The sequence below is a fragment of the Dasypus novemcinctus genome, chromosome 10, assembly GCF_030445035.2.
Source record: "Dasypus novemcinctus isolate mDasNov1 chromosome 10, mDasNov1.1.hap2, whole genome shotgun sequence".
In the NCBI taxonomy this organism is placed as follows: Eukaryota; Metazoa; Chordata; class Mammalia; order Cingulata; family Dasypodidae; genus Dasypus; species Dasypus novemcinctus.
This window is the reverse complement of record NC_080682.1, coordinates 86,147,598-86,160,480: the sequence shown is the minus strand read 5'-3', so window position 1 is coordinate 86,160,480 and position 12,883 is coordinate 86,147,598. Positions and strand designations below refer to the sequence as shown.

At 43.5% G+C, this 12,883-nt stretch overlaps 1 protein-coding gene across 3 annotated transcripts in view; it reads right to left on the bottom strand.

The window, feature by feature from the left end:
* Window positions 1-3,556, bottom strand: part of TRIM66 (tripartite motif containing 66) — a 40,942-nt gene extending 37,386 nt beyond the window's left edge. For 2 of the 3 annotated variants that reach the window (XM_058305784.2, XM_058305785.2), the window contains exon 1: window positions 2,816-3,249. The gene's annotated coding sequence lies outside the window, so the exon portion shown is untranslated. Of the gene's footprint in view, window positions 1-2,815; window positions 3,250-3,517 lie in introns of those variants that run through there. The other variant, XM_071218222.1, reaches the window with a different exon arrangement.
* Window positions 3,557-12,883: the final 9,327 nt, after the last annotated feature.

The window sequence follows — 12,883 nt, the reverse complement described above, 5'->3', positions numbered from 1 at the left end:
TACTGCTGCCAGCCTTCAGAAATGTTCCCCTAGGCAAGATGAGAAGGGACAGACAACCAAACGGTAACTTGGCTACCATCCTTGTCAGGGTCTAGGGGACAGGCAAGTGGCTGAAGGCAGGGTTGGGTTTAAAAGATCCTCCCCTCTACAAAGGGGCTGACAGCAGAGATGGAGAATCATGGCAGTGGTGAAAGCATGGTCCCACAGTGGCTGTGGATCCCAGAATGTATAGAGGACAGGCGTTTTCTTTGTGTGACAACATCTTTGACAGGAAATCCTTCTCTTCCCTCAGAAGACCCCTAACTTCCATCAACCTTGAGATTTTTTTCTTAGGAGGATTCCCTAACTTTCAGTGAGGACATCAAAATCAAGTTTTATTTTAGACAATTTGAACTTACAAATTTTGGGGCTCTGGCCGTATGTAAAATAATCAAACATCTATAATATTTAATATCAACTTAGTTATGAATATATATTTAAATGACACAGTAGATAAAATATTTAGACATATTGCTTTTTTTCTATTTGAATTATTCAAGTATCAGCCTTGAGCTTTTATTTTATACACAGGAAAATCGATTCTGAGAAATGTAGAGCCAGGGCCCGAAGTCATACAAACCCTAGGGCCCTAAAGGCTTGGGAGGGAGAACAGTTCTGAAAGCAGAGGACATTCAGTCCATCCATCACCAAAGTCAGTTCTCTGGTCCCTGGGAGGTGTGGGACAAATTTATATCTCTTTACCAGGACACCCTGCACCAGGCACATGAGTTATTTCATTTTCTCATCAAACCATCTCTGAGTAGTAGGCATTATTCCCATTTAATAGTTGGAGAGACTGAGGTGCTGAGAAATTAAGTCAGCTATCAAAGATCATACAAAGTAGGGGTAGAACTGATTTGAACCCGTCTGCCTCTAGAACCCATCCCCTTCCCACTATACTACAGTCCTCTATAATTCAATTGTAAATAAACAAGATAATTTATTTTAATGAACTAGATAATTTGATTATAAATAAATTAAATATTCCACAATAATGATCTAGACTCTAATGATGACCTGGACCCAGCTCTGGACTCTGGGAATCCAGAGGGAGTTAGGAGTCAGCCAAGCCACGCTTAGAGTTTTAAGAAACACAAACTGAGAAAAGCCAAGTGAAATGGAGTTTTTCTGCCTGGAGAAAATAAATCTGGGGACAGTTTCAATCTTTGACTCAGATGAGGAGCTTGTAAACATTCTGATGTCCCGTACACATACCATCCCAATTCCATCAGAATTTCAGGAAGTGGGGTCTAGGTATTAGTATTTCTTAAAACTTTCCAGTACCTTAGAAAAAGGACCCCCTTATTCTGTGACTGAGCCTGAGAGCTCTGTCCCCAGTCACAGGCAACTGAGAAAGTCAGGCTGGGGTAGTAGCACTTGTCCAGTTTGAAAAAGAGGCCTCAAGAAGTTAAGGAAGACTTGACTGCAGCTGTGGTTTATTTCCCCTCTGGCAGAGAAGAGAAAAGGGCAGATTCCCAACAGACAGAAGAGTCTCCTGATCCCCAGGCTCTGCAAGGATTGCCATTAAGTTAGAGGACACATCTTACCTCCCCTAACTCCCAGCTCAACTGAAGGACCCGTGAACAAGCTTAAGGTACAGCCTGAGGTTTGGTGTTACAATGACTGCTGCTGGGGCCTGGAGGGGAGTGCTGAGCACAGGAACTAGTGAGGCAGCAAGGGAGGGGGGGTCTATACCAGGTAATCAACCTTCAGACATGAATAGCAGAGCCAAGGCAACCAGGGCACCAAGGGCTGGTGTGGGAGAAAAATTCCGAGGAGGCCAAGGAGGCCTCACAAAGCTGGCACTGGGCCAATTCAGGCCACCAGGTAGGAATGTGTATACACCAAGCACACAAGTCTGAGCCCAGCCCTGAGCAACCCTCTGAAAGTCAGGGAGCTCTTCGTACCACAGCTCTTGCTCAGGACTCCATGAAACTTTGCAGCTGGGATTCCAGCTCTGGCCCCAGCAGAGAAGGAGCTTCCTCTGGAGCAGCATGATGCTCCTTGGCCAGTTCCCACCTGTAGAACCAAAGCTGGACAGACCTTCACTGTTCATCTAGCCAATGCCCTCACCATACACATGGTGACATGGAGCTTCAGATAGAGGATGGGGCTACCTAAAAGCAACAGAGCCCTTGTAAAACATATCTGGTGCCTTGGACCACTAGGCAGCACTTGGTTACCTCTGTGGCCACAGATAAGACCCTCTACCTCCCTATGCCTCTGTCAATCAACACCTAAGGAAAAAAATTATTCTGGTTGTATCCTCTGACAGGCTGGTCATCCTCACAATCAGTCCTGACCTCCCACCCAAAGGCAGTCCCAAGTATATTGGGCATCAGCTAAGGCCCCCAACACACAAGCCCCCGTAGCCTTCCTCTGGTGCATAATCCAGAGCAGTACCATCTACGAGAAGTATGCTGTACCCACTCCCCAGATACCCAGTCCCTGCTAATAAAACAGATTTTGATCCAAAACAACCCCTAAGGTGGCTGCTGCTCCTCACTGCCAACAGGCTTACCTCTGGCCCCTGCTACCCTGTGGTTAGTGCAGCACCTGGGAGGGAAGTCAGAAGAGCGACAGGTGAGACCCCCATGGTCCCAGAGGGTAGTGCTTACCCAGCACTCAGGACCACCCACCCTACACACTGCAGCCACCTGGGCTGCAGGCCCTAATCCTCAGGGAGTGGGCACTGGGTGGGGTATAAGGGGCAGCCAGGATCCTCTCCTCCTTTCTCTGATGCATCCTTAGCCAGGATTGCATTTCTCCAGCTCACCTGAGATGCTCCTGCAAGAAAGGGCTTGGTTGACTCCTCGTGTTCCTGTTTATCTTGAAAGCTCTGCAGCAATTTTCCCAAACTGAACAGCAAGAGGGAGACCTCAAAGAGGCGACTCTCTTCCTAGCTGCATCTCCTTCCTAATCCTCTGGGTGCCTTGGAACAGAAGCTCAGAAGGAAGAAAACGAGAGTTTCAACTTTCAGGAACTAGCTCTGTCGCCCTCTGCATAGCTCAGGAAGCCATCACTCTCAGCCTTTTAGGACTCGATCCAAAAAATCCTTCAGCCCTCCATGTTCCCCAAAATGACAGTGCTCATGTGAGGCTGGAATCTGCCCCGATCCGGCAGCTCATTTAAATAGAGCTCATCACAACAACAGTGTTGGTGGAGAAGTGAGTAGCTGCAGGGCCCTGGGGACCCCCTGTTTATACGTAGGAAGAATGATGCAATCTGGGTATCAAAATAGCAATCCAGAATAGAATAACAGGCTCACACAGCAGTGGTGCCTGCACAGCCAGAGCTCAAGTTGACACACTCTGTCAGCCCCACACTGCTGCAGCACGCAGATGCCAGGCACACGCTCTCACTGCATCATTTTGAAAATCAGCAGGAGCCCGAGATATCCCTCTATGCCCCCGGCACTAAAGGAGGGTGTGGGGGGAGGGCTACGAGAGACATTAAAATCTGTCTCCTATACACTCACCTGCTCCTGCCACTTCACCTGAAGTCCTTATCCTGTGACGTCACAGTCAGTTGCCATAGTGACCAATTGGCCGTCACAGGCACAGAATTAGGACTTCAGATGGAGAGGACACACATTTTGAGGCACAAAGGTCTAAGAGGTGTCCCTTGGCAGTTAACCCTATTCCCCAGGGTGGCACAGTCACACATAGCAGGGAGAGAAAAAAAAAAGGAAAGGGAAAACAGGGTCGAGTTGGAGGAAAGACATTAGGATGGGACAAGACAACAAGTGCAGGATAATTTCAAAAGCACAGAGCAATCAGATGAGTAGGAGTGGCAGGGAATGAGCTTGGAAGTTTAGTAGGAAGGTAAGTTCCAGAAGGGCAGAAGGGCCTTGAATGCTAAGAAGCTTGACCTTTGTCCTAAAGTCAAAGGGAGCGAGAAAAGGTACTGGACAGTGACAGACTGGGCTCTATGATTATCTTGGTGGGTTGGAGACAAGGAGGTCAGGGAGGAGTCTTTTCCAGTTGAGCTCTAATGGGATTCAGAATGAGGGGAAAAAATGGAAAAGAAAGGGACAGAAGGCTCTTTCAAAAAGAACTAGTAGAACACGACCAAGATAGGATATCAAGGTAAAGGTAGTCTATAAGGAGAGAAGGGTCAATTGGATGGGACCTCTTGAACAAAGAGAAGTGACAAAAGGAGGAGGGAAGTTGCCATCTCCTGTTTTACCTCTAACTTTTTTCCCTGGTGTCCATATCCTTTTCACAATCATGGCCTCATCTTCCCTTGCGTGGGCTAGTGACCCCCAAATTTGGAGGGTTTCTTAGAAATCCTGAAGCCACCAACTCCATATCTCTCAGGTATGGGTGTGGGACTAGGAATCTTTATTTTTAACAAATTTCCCAAGTAATTCTTAGTCATGCAGACCAGCACTTGTCCAAGAACCAACAATCAGGAACCAATACCCTGGACAACCACAATAGCCTCCTAGTGGGTCTTCCTGCAATCATCCTTCTCCTCCAATTATCCTTCTCACTGAACCAGAATGGTGTTTTTAAAAATACAGATTTGGGAGTGGAAGTGGCTCAAGCCATTGGGTGCCTCCCTCCCACATGGGAGGTCCTAGGTTCATTTCCTGGTGTCTCCTAAAGAGAAGATGAGCATACAACAAAGAGGGAAGACAGCAAGCACAAAACAACCAATGGGGGTGGGGAGAGAAATAAAAATAAACCTTAAAAAAAATACAGATTTGATCATATTCCACTGATCAAAAACTTTCAGTGGCTCCCTCACGACTAAGGAACAGCTTCAACTGGTTGAGGCACTTCAGTTTGGCTCTAAATTAGAGCTCCCACTTCTCTCCTTGGAGCATCCAATATCCACCCAAAATTAACTCTTTCCTATTCCTAATATTTTCCCTGTTCTCTCCTCCATGAGCCTGAGCCACACTATTCCCTACCTGGAATTCCTTTTCTTCATATCTTTCTGGCCCTTTCTATCTACATAGCTATTCCTACTTGATGCCACACATAGGTTCAAATCCAACCAATCCCCCCACCCCCTACAAGATGGAGCCTAAAACAAGGGACCTGCAAACTACAGTCTGCCTGCCTTTGTAAATAAAATTTTATTGACACCACATTCATGAGCATTCATTTCTGTATATTCTATGGTTGCTTTCATGCTACAATGGTAGAAATGAGTAATTGTGACAGAGATCCACAAAACTGAAAATATTAGCTGGCCCTCTGCAGGAACTCCCCACCCCCGTCCCCAACCTAAAGCAAAAGTTACTTAAATTGTTCCAGACTCACTCTCTGGAACTCAATTCTGGGAATGGATATCCTGCTGAATCCAAGCCCACCCCATCCCTGTGTGCTCCAGTTTTGATACCTGGGTCACATTTGAGCTGTACCTTCAGGTTTAGGTAGGATGCTCCTAAACTAGGAAAAGACATTTCAGGTGGAAGGAATAGCATAACAGAGAAGTACTGATATCGAAATGTGAGGCCTCTTTGGTGAAAGATTAGGAAAGCTAGAACATTTAGAGCAGGGGTTCTTAAGAAGGGATCTGTGAGCTTGAGTTGAACTTCAAAAAACATTATTCTTGTGGGGACATGTTGGTGCTGGTGTGATATATTTATTAAATAATACACAGTATAGTGTAGACTTAGTAAGGGGTCCGTGGTTTTCACTTGACTGGTAAAGGGGTTCATGGGGGGGAAAAAAGGTTAAGAAACCTGATATAGAGGAATGTCAGGAAATAAAGTTATAAAATTAATTTGGGACCAGATTGGAAAGAGCCTTGAAGGCCATGAAAAGAAACTTCTGCTCTGAACAGCAAGCAATGGGGACCCTTTTGGTGGCTAGAAATGTAAGCCCAGAATCTGGGGGTGGTAATCAGGGCTAAACCTAGAGAAGATAGGAGCATAGCCCACAAAGGCAATAGGTGAAGTGCAGTCAGGATAAAAGAGAATAAACTGAGGTTAGGAGGATCCAAGGATTGTGGGGCAGGGCCAGGCAGCAGATCCAGGCCAAGAGTCAGAATCTGAGCATGAGAGCTCAATGACGGATCCATGGTCTTCCCAGCCAATGCTCCTAGGAAACACCCGACTGTGAAACAAGTTTCCTGTGCAAATAAAGTACCCACAGTGGGATGCAGAAGGTACAGGAAAGATGAGTCTGGGTTAATTTTGTCTGATAGACTCTTACTGACACAGGGAGCCCCTCCATCTCCTTTTATCCCAAATGCCCAGAATCGATCCAAGGATTGCTACACTGACACACACCAAGCAAGGCCACCGACACCATTTTCAATTTGGCCTGTAGAGAGACAATCAGGGAACCAAGGATAGCATCTTATTCTAGGTCTGCAGTTTCTGCTGGCCCTCAAGCTAAGGCAAGCATGTTAGATGGCAGGCCAGGGAGCTGGATTTTCATTCTGCCTCTGCAAGTGACCAATTATGTGACCTTCAGCAAGACTCCAGCCTTTTTTGAGCTCCAATCATGCAGTTAGGGCTTGGAGATGAACTGTAAGGGCTTTTTCTGTTCTATGGCCTCCACAGCACTCAACCATGACTGCTTCCTCTTGAATGAGAGCTCTGGCAGGCAAGAGGCCCCTCCAAGACCCCATCTACCAACTGCAGCCACCTTGAACTCACTCAGTAAATTTGCGTTAGCTGTAGCCTTCTAAGCAGTTCTGGCGGCAGCAAGTGCATCCCCCAAAACATGGTCTACCTCCTTCCCATCACCAGGGGAATTGCTCTCCCAGTAACAGGTACTGTTCGGAATTGCCAGAGCAACACCTAGGTCCCCAGAGAGCCAATTAAAGTGAGGAAACTGTTCACGAATCAAAAAGTCACCCTACTGATAGGGCTTCGGAGCTCCAGCTTCTGCACCTGCTGCACACTCAGCTCAGCCTAGCTCAGCAGTCGGCTCTCCACCAACAGATATGGGTCAATGCCCACTGTAGACCCCACAAGATTGGATGCACTGCTCAGCACCTGGAACCAGAAAACAGTAGTCACCTCTCCTCTCAAGCTCCTGTAGCTGGGATCTCACCCTCTGTCTCCTACTCACACTCCAGGCCATTAGAGCCCCTCCATGGCTGCTCATTAAGATAAGAGTCATTTCCCTCTCTGACTCTGAGGTTGTAGCATCTTGCATCAGTTCCTTCTCTTTGGATCATCCCAAAGCCCCAAAGGCCTGCCCACTGAGGGACAGTGAATTGTTCCCCCTTTCAGCATTAATAGTGTACAAGGGACATGTTGTCACCCTGTACTAGCTTCAGGAAGCAACGGGTTAAGGGGGTTATTTGTTGTTCTAAGAACTCATTGAGTCCCACCCTGAAAGTCAGAGAAGGTCTAGAACCACCCATTCAATTAGTGCTAGAATCCAGATGAACTGCAGAGGCTATAACTTCCAAACCAGTACTCTTCCCACATCTTGTGTGTATCCCCTACAATCTGCCTGTTAGTAAGATACTAAGCAAGTAAATTCTGGAATCTGGATCTCAGAATCAAGGCATGCAAGCCAGCCAGGATTTTTATTTTAGTGGATTTGAAGAGAAAGAATAAATTATGTTCCTTTTATTCACATGGGGAAGGAAATATCCAATTGCCTTTCCTCCCCTAAAACAGCAAACAACACCAAAAGAACCTTCAGAATTTCTAAGACTGAGTCAGCACACAGTAAATGGCAGTTTCCCTACAGAGCCTGCTACATTTATTTAAAGGATTGTTTAGGGACCCAATGGCCAACTTTTCAGCTAAAATTTGACCTGGGACCATTTTCAATTAGGCTTCAGAGCAAATATTCTAAGTATATATTCCCCTTGGTTAAGGAGATCCATTTCCAACATCCAACCCTTCTGCACAGAGGCTGTGGCTCCAGTCTTCCCAGTGCATGACTAAGCCATTGCATGGTCAGCACACTCATGCTCTGGACCCAGTCACTAGCTTTCAAAGACCCTTGCCCAGCTGGTCTTCTCAGAGCCTGCAACCTGATGCAAACCCACTTTCCTAGTGTGCTGGAGTTCCTGTAGGAGATTCTCAGCTAGGCTGTGACTCCATTAATTAAAGATTTGTACCTGATAGCTCAGGCTGCAGGGCTGGTTCTTTCTTCAAAGAGTCTCCATAGAATGTGTTACCCATTCTAAATAATAGCATTTCCCCCCCATATTTCTTAGTCTCTTACTTTATATTAGGCATTGTATGGAATGGTTTATGTCCATTATCTCATTTTAATCCATATAACAATCCTTTAAGTTAGTTACTATTATCATCATCCTAATTTTAGAGATGACAAAATTCAGGCAGAGAGAAATGAAGTAATTGACCCAAGGTACATACTATTAAGTGGCAGGCAGACCAGGGTTCTCACTCAGATGCTGGGCATATTGACACCAAAGCTTATATTTTTACTCTCCATTGCACTTAGAACAGCTTGGCAACAAAAACTATGATTTTAATAGTTGTCACTAGTATGACTTAGTATTCTGACTTTAGAATCAAACAAAGGCTTAAAAGACAGGCATAACTGTTCTACTTTAAAACTCTTAAGTCAGTCAAATTAAATGCAAATCAAACAAAGCACTAAGGAAATTATCTAGTCTTAATGGGAATTGGAGAAGGAGCCAGAAGAATTAGGAAATGATCTGATTTTTAAAACCCTCAAACAATCTGTAGTAGAAGGGCTATATAAACAGAGGCATATTTGTATAGTGGAGTAGGATACAGCACTGAGAATTAAACTTCAACAATGGTTAACAAAATGACTGAGACTCACAAAAATAAAGTTGTGCAACAAAACAAAACAAAACAAAAAACCCAGCACAAAAAAATACATATTGCATGCGTGCTTCCATTTATAAAGATCAAAAGAAGCAAACCAAATTTATAGTGATTACCTTTGGTGGGAAGTAAAAAGGAGCACCTGGAGTTCTGGGAATGTTCTATTTCTTGATCCAGGTGCTAGTTACATGGTACATTCATTTAGTGAAAATTCATCGAGCAGTATACTTATGGTTTGTGCCCTTAACTATATGTATATTTCAGTAAAATTTTGATAAAAAAAAAAACCAGGAACCTGGATTACCCTCTTTTTAAGTACAGAGACAGAGTTATAACTCCTACAAATAGAGTTCATCATGGCCTATCAGCATCTGTAGTAGGCAAGAATCCCATGACCCATTCAGGGTTCTCTCTGATTTAAGTAACCTCAGTGCTCAGGGACAGAGTTACAACTTGCTTGAGATAATAAAGTTATTTCCTTGGTTGGTGTCTTTTAATCCTGGGAAGACATGGAATTATGTATAGAATTATTTGGGTTGATTGAAGGTAATCTGTGACTAGTTGGTATTTTAAGGACTGTAATATTTAAAAGAATCTGACATTTTAGGATATCTAAGGGATTAGCCTTGTGATGCCAATTTTAAATAATTAAGCAATTAATTAGAGGTTGCAATTTTAGTTGGAAGGTATAAATTGAGTAAGTGTGTAAACAGTACTAGAACTTCTAAGACATATTTAAGATTCCATATTTATACATTTAACTTATTAGATTTCCAAGAGTCCCTTAATTAGAAAGGTCCTTTTTTTGGACAATCAAAGTACTTAAAAGAAAAGAAAATGTATTCCATTCATAAAAGCAATTAACTAAGTTTGTAAATAGGTTCAAACATTCACCAAAGGCACTTTAAAAGTCATGGTTAAAATTTACTACATTTGTGAATAGAATAATAAGATTTGCAAGTTAGATTTAAAAGCTTAAGGAATAACTAAATTTTTAAGATATAGCTTTAAAAATCAAATACTTAAAAAATTAAAGTAAACTCTGTATTTTCTGGGCCCCAAACTCTCAAAGGGATCAGAGAGTTAAGTAGTTGGCCTAAGGTCACAAAGGGCTCAAAATCCAGATGGGAAGCCAACATTCTTAACCACAATACTATATAATGCCTCAAAAAAACAAAAAACAAAACCTGAACTTGTGCTATGAATCATTTTGGAAATACTGCAGAGAACAGAACAAAAAAGATCAATGATGATGTCTCTAAGCACTACCAATTTATTTAACTTTCTCACCCTACAAGTTCATTCACTGTACCTCCGTTGCGTGCCCTATGAGAGAATACTGAAAATAAAGGGACAGGGTTCCCACCTCCAAGGACTTTACCCTTCTTAATGCAATTGTTTCCTAGGAAACCTGACATTCAGGAGCAAGACACTAGCTCCTCCCCACCCGGCAGCAGTTTATCTGGTAAATGGTTCACTAGTCAGTGTGATTCCGTTCAAAATCTGTTCCTGACCAAACCTAGCAGCATCACCGTTCTCATTCTGTCTTACAGGTTTAGCGGGCCAGGGCATGTCCTCTATTATCTGGGGAGTTGGTCAAACCTAAAATTAAAACTTTATCAGGGTAGTCTGCCACCACTTTAAGGAAACCCCAAACACAAACAGCCCCAGCTTACAAAACATATATTAGGCATCAAAAGGATTAGCTTTGTCTTCCAGATCCCCCGAAGAATTCCTTTTAGCAATGAGTGTCACTCGGGCATTTAAATTTTGATTCTTGCTACACCTGAAATTCAGTTCCTATGAAAAAGGAAGAGACCTGTTACGTAGAATGAGATGGACTTTTGGTACTTTTGTACTTACCATCTGTGACAGTTCCGTAAGCCTTGGCAACCTGCTCCAGCTCCTTTATCAAGCCCTGGAAGCAGTCCTTACAGAGCAAATGCTGCCAGGGTAGAAGCCGGGAGCTCACAACTTGCAGGTTCTGTCGGCACAGTGAGCAGGTAAGTATAATGGTTTCCATCTGTCCACTCCTAGGGCAGTGTGGCATCCCCATAAAGCTCATGCCCATGTCCGTGCCCATGCCCATGCCCAGGACTGGGGCTTTTCCATTGACATCCTCAGGTATGAAATAGCGTGTAGAACGAGCAAGCTCCACTCCCTGTAAGTGAAGCACAAAGCAGAGTGATTTATTTCTTTGGGGAGGTGAAAATTCTTGAACAGGTTAGTGAGGCCTCACAAAACAAGGCCTGAGAAGGTAAGGCCAGATCTGCCCTCCCCAAAGCTGGAAGCTCATGCCCCACAGCAGGGCCCAGCCTCAACCTCTCACTTGGGCCCAGACAGCTCAGAGTCTTGGCTGTGGGAAATAAACCTGGAGATGTCTCCTAAGTTTGTGTGTTTCTTAAGGTTTGTTTGCCTTCAAAAGTGTGCCTCACCTCATTGGTGGATGAGTTTGATCCAATTTTTAATTTTTGAAACAGGAAAGAAATTTAACTCTCAAGTTTATGCCAGATGCTTTATATACTTTATCTCAATCCTTTATATACTTTCTCTCAATCTCAGGAAGAGAGATTATGATACTTACATAAATTTCTTAAAACCTTAAGGGACAAGCTGAGGAAACTGAGGTTTGGTGATCTGTATAAGGACAGAGATGGTAAATGACAGAGTATAAATTCAAATCCAGGGCAGTCTGATTCCAGATTCCACATTCTTAATACCGAACTAATTTCTAAAACTGAGGTCCACACACATATTTTTATGAGATCTTTCCAGTAACTATTTTTTTAAAGTTAGTGTTTCATTCTGGCAGTAGGGTTTTAAAAAGTGTATATATTCTGGATTATCTACATATCTATCAAGATGAGATGTGAGGGGCAGTGTTAAGAGTTTATGGGCGAGCTGACACAGTGCCATATTTGTCTCAGGCTAATGAGAAAAGAAAGGGGCAGACTTCATTTGTAAATGATGCATTCTTAACACATGAATTGTAGTACACTGTGATGAATGTTTCACAGTACTTGGAATAGAAAAAGCAGGTGGCAAAATCAGGTCATTGTCATTGTGGCATAAATTTGCTGAACCTTAGCCGCAACAGTAAGTACCACATTTAACTCATTGTGGCAATTCAGTCAGCAAAACTTCATCTGTCATATGAAATAAGTATTAGTAATTTGGTTGTTTTAGTTTTGTAGTTTTTAAAAAAAAATTAATCCGTAAACTATATTCTTTTTTTTTTTTAGGAGGTACTGGGGATTGAACCCAGACCTTGTACTTGGGAAACAGGCACTCAGCCACTAAGCTACACCTGCTCCCCAACTGTATTCAGTTTTATCACTGTATGGGAGCCAAAAGCAAAAGGGATTTGTACCCAGTTTTACATTTGTATTTACTTAAGAAAGAATAAAAATCATTTAGGGAGGCAGATGTGGCTCAAGTGATTGGGCTCCTGCTAACCACATGGGAGGTCCTGGGTTCAGTGCCCCATGCCTCCTAAGGTGCACAAGCAAGACAGGGAGCTGAAGGAGCAAAAGACACAGGGAGGAAAACATGAGGGGAGACACAACAAAGCAGGGAGCAGAGGTGGCTCAAGCGATTGAGTGCTTCCCTCCCACATTGGAGGTCCCAGTTTTGATCTCCAATGCCTCCTAGGAAAAACAAGGAAGACAGACACAGCAAGTACAAACAGAGGGGGTGGAAATAAATAAATAAATATTTTTAAAGAAATAATTTAGTTCACCTCAGAGGTTCTGTGATCACACAAGTTTGAGGAAATTTCACTCTAGCTCAAAATCTTTGGAAGCCAGACCTAATAGGGAGGATGGGTGATGACGATGAGAGAGATCAGGCTGCCTGGGGGCCCGGTAGGTGACATTACACAAAGGATGGATCGCCTGTTACCTCTGATTCCTTCTGGAACTCTAAGGACAGTTATTTCTTAGAGAACAGCCATAGCAGCAGCCCCAGTGGGCATAAGGGTAGTCTCTACTAGGAAGTGTAAGAATGGGCAAGTTTATTTCATTAGATCAGTGGTTCTCAAAATTTTTGGTCTTGAAATACTATTATGTTTCTAAATTATTGATGATCCCAAAGAGA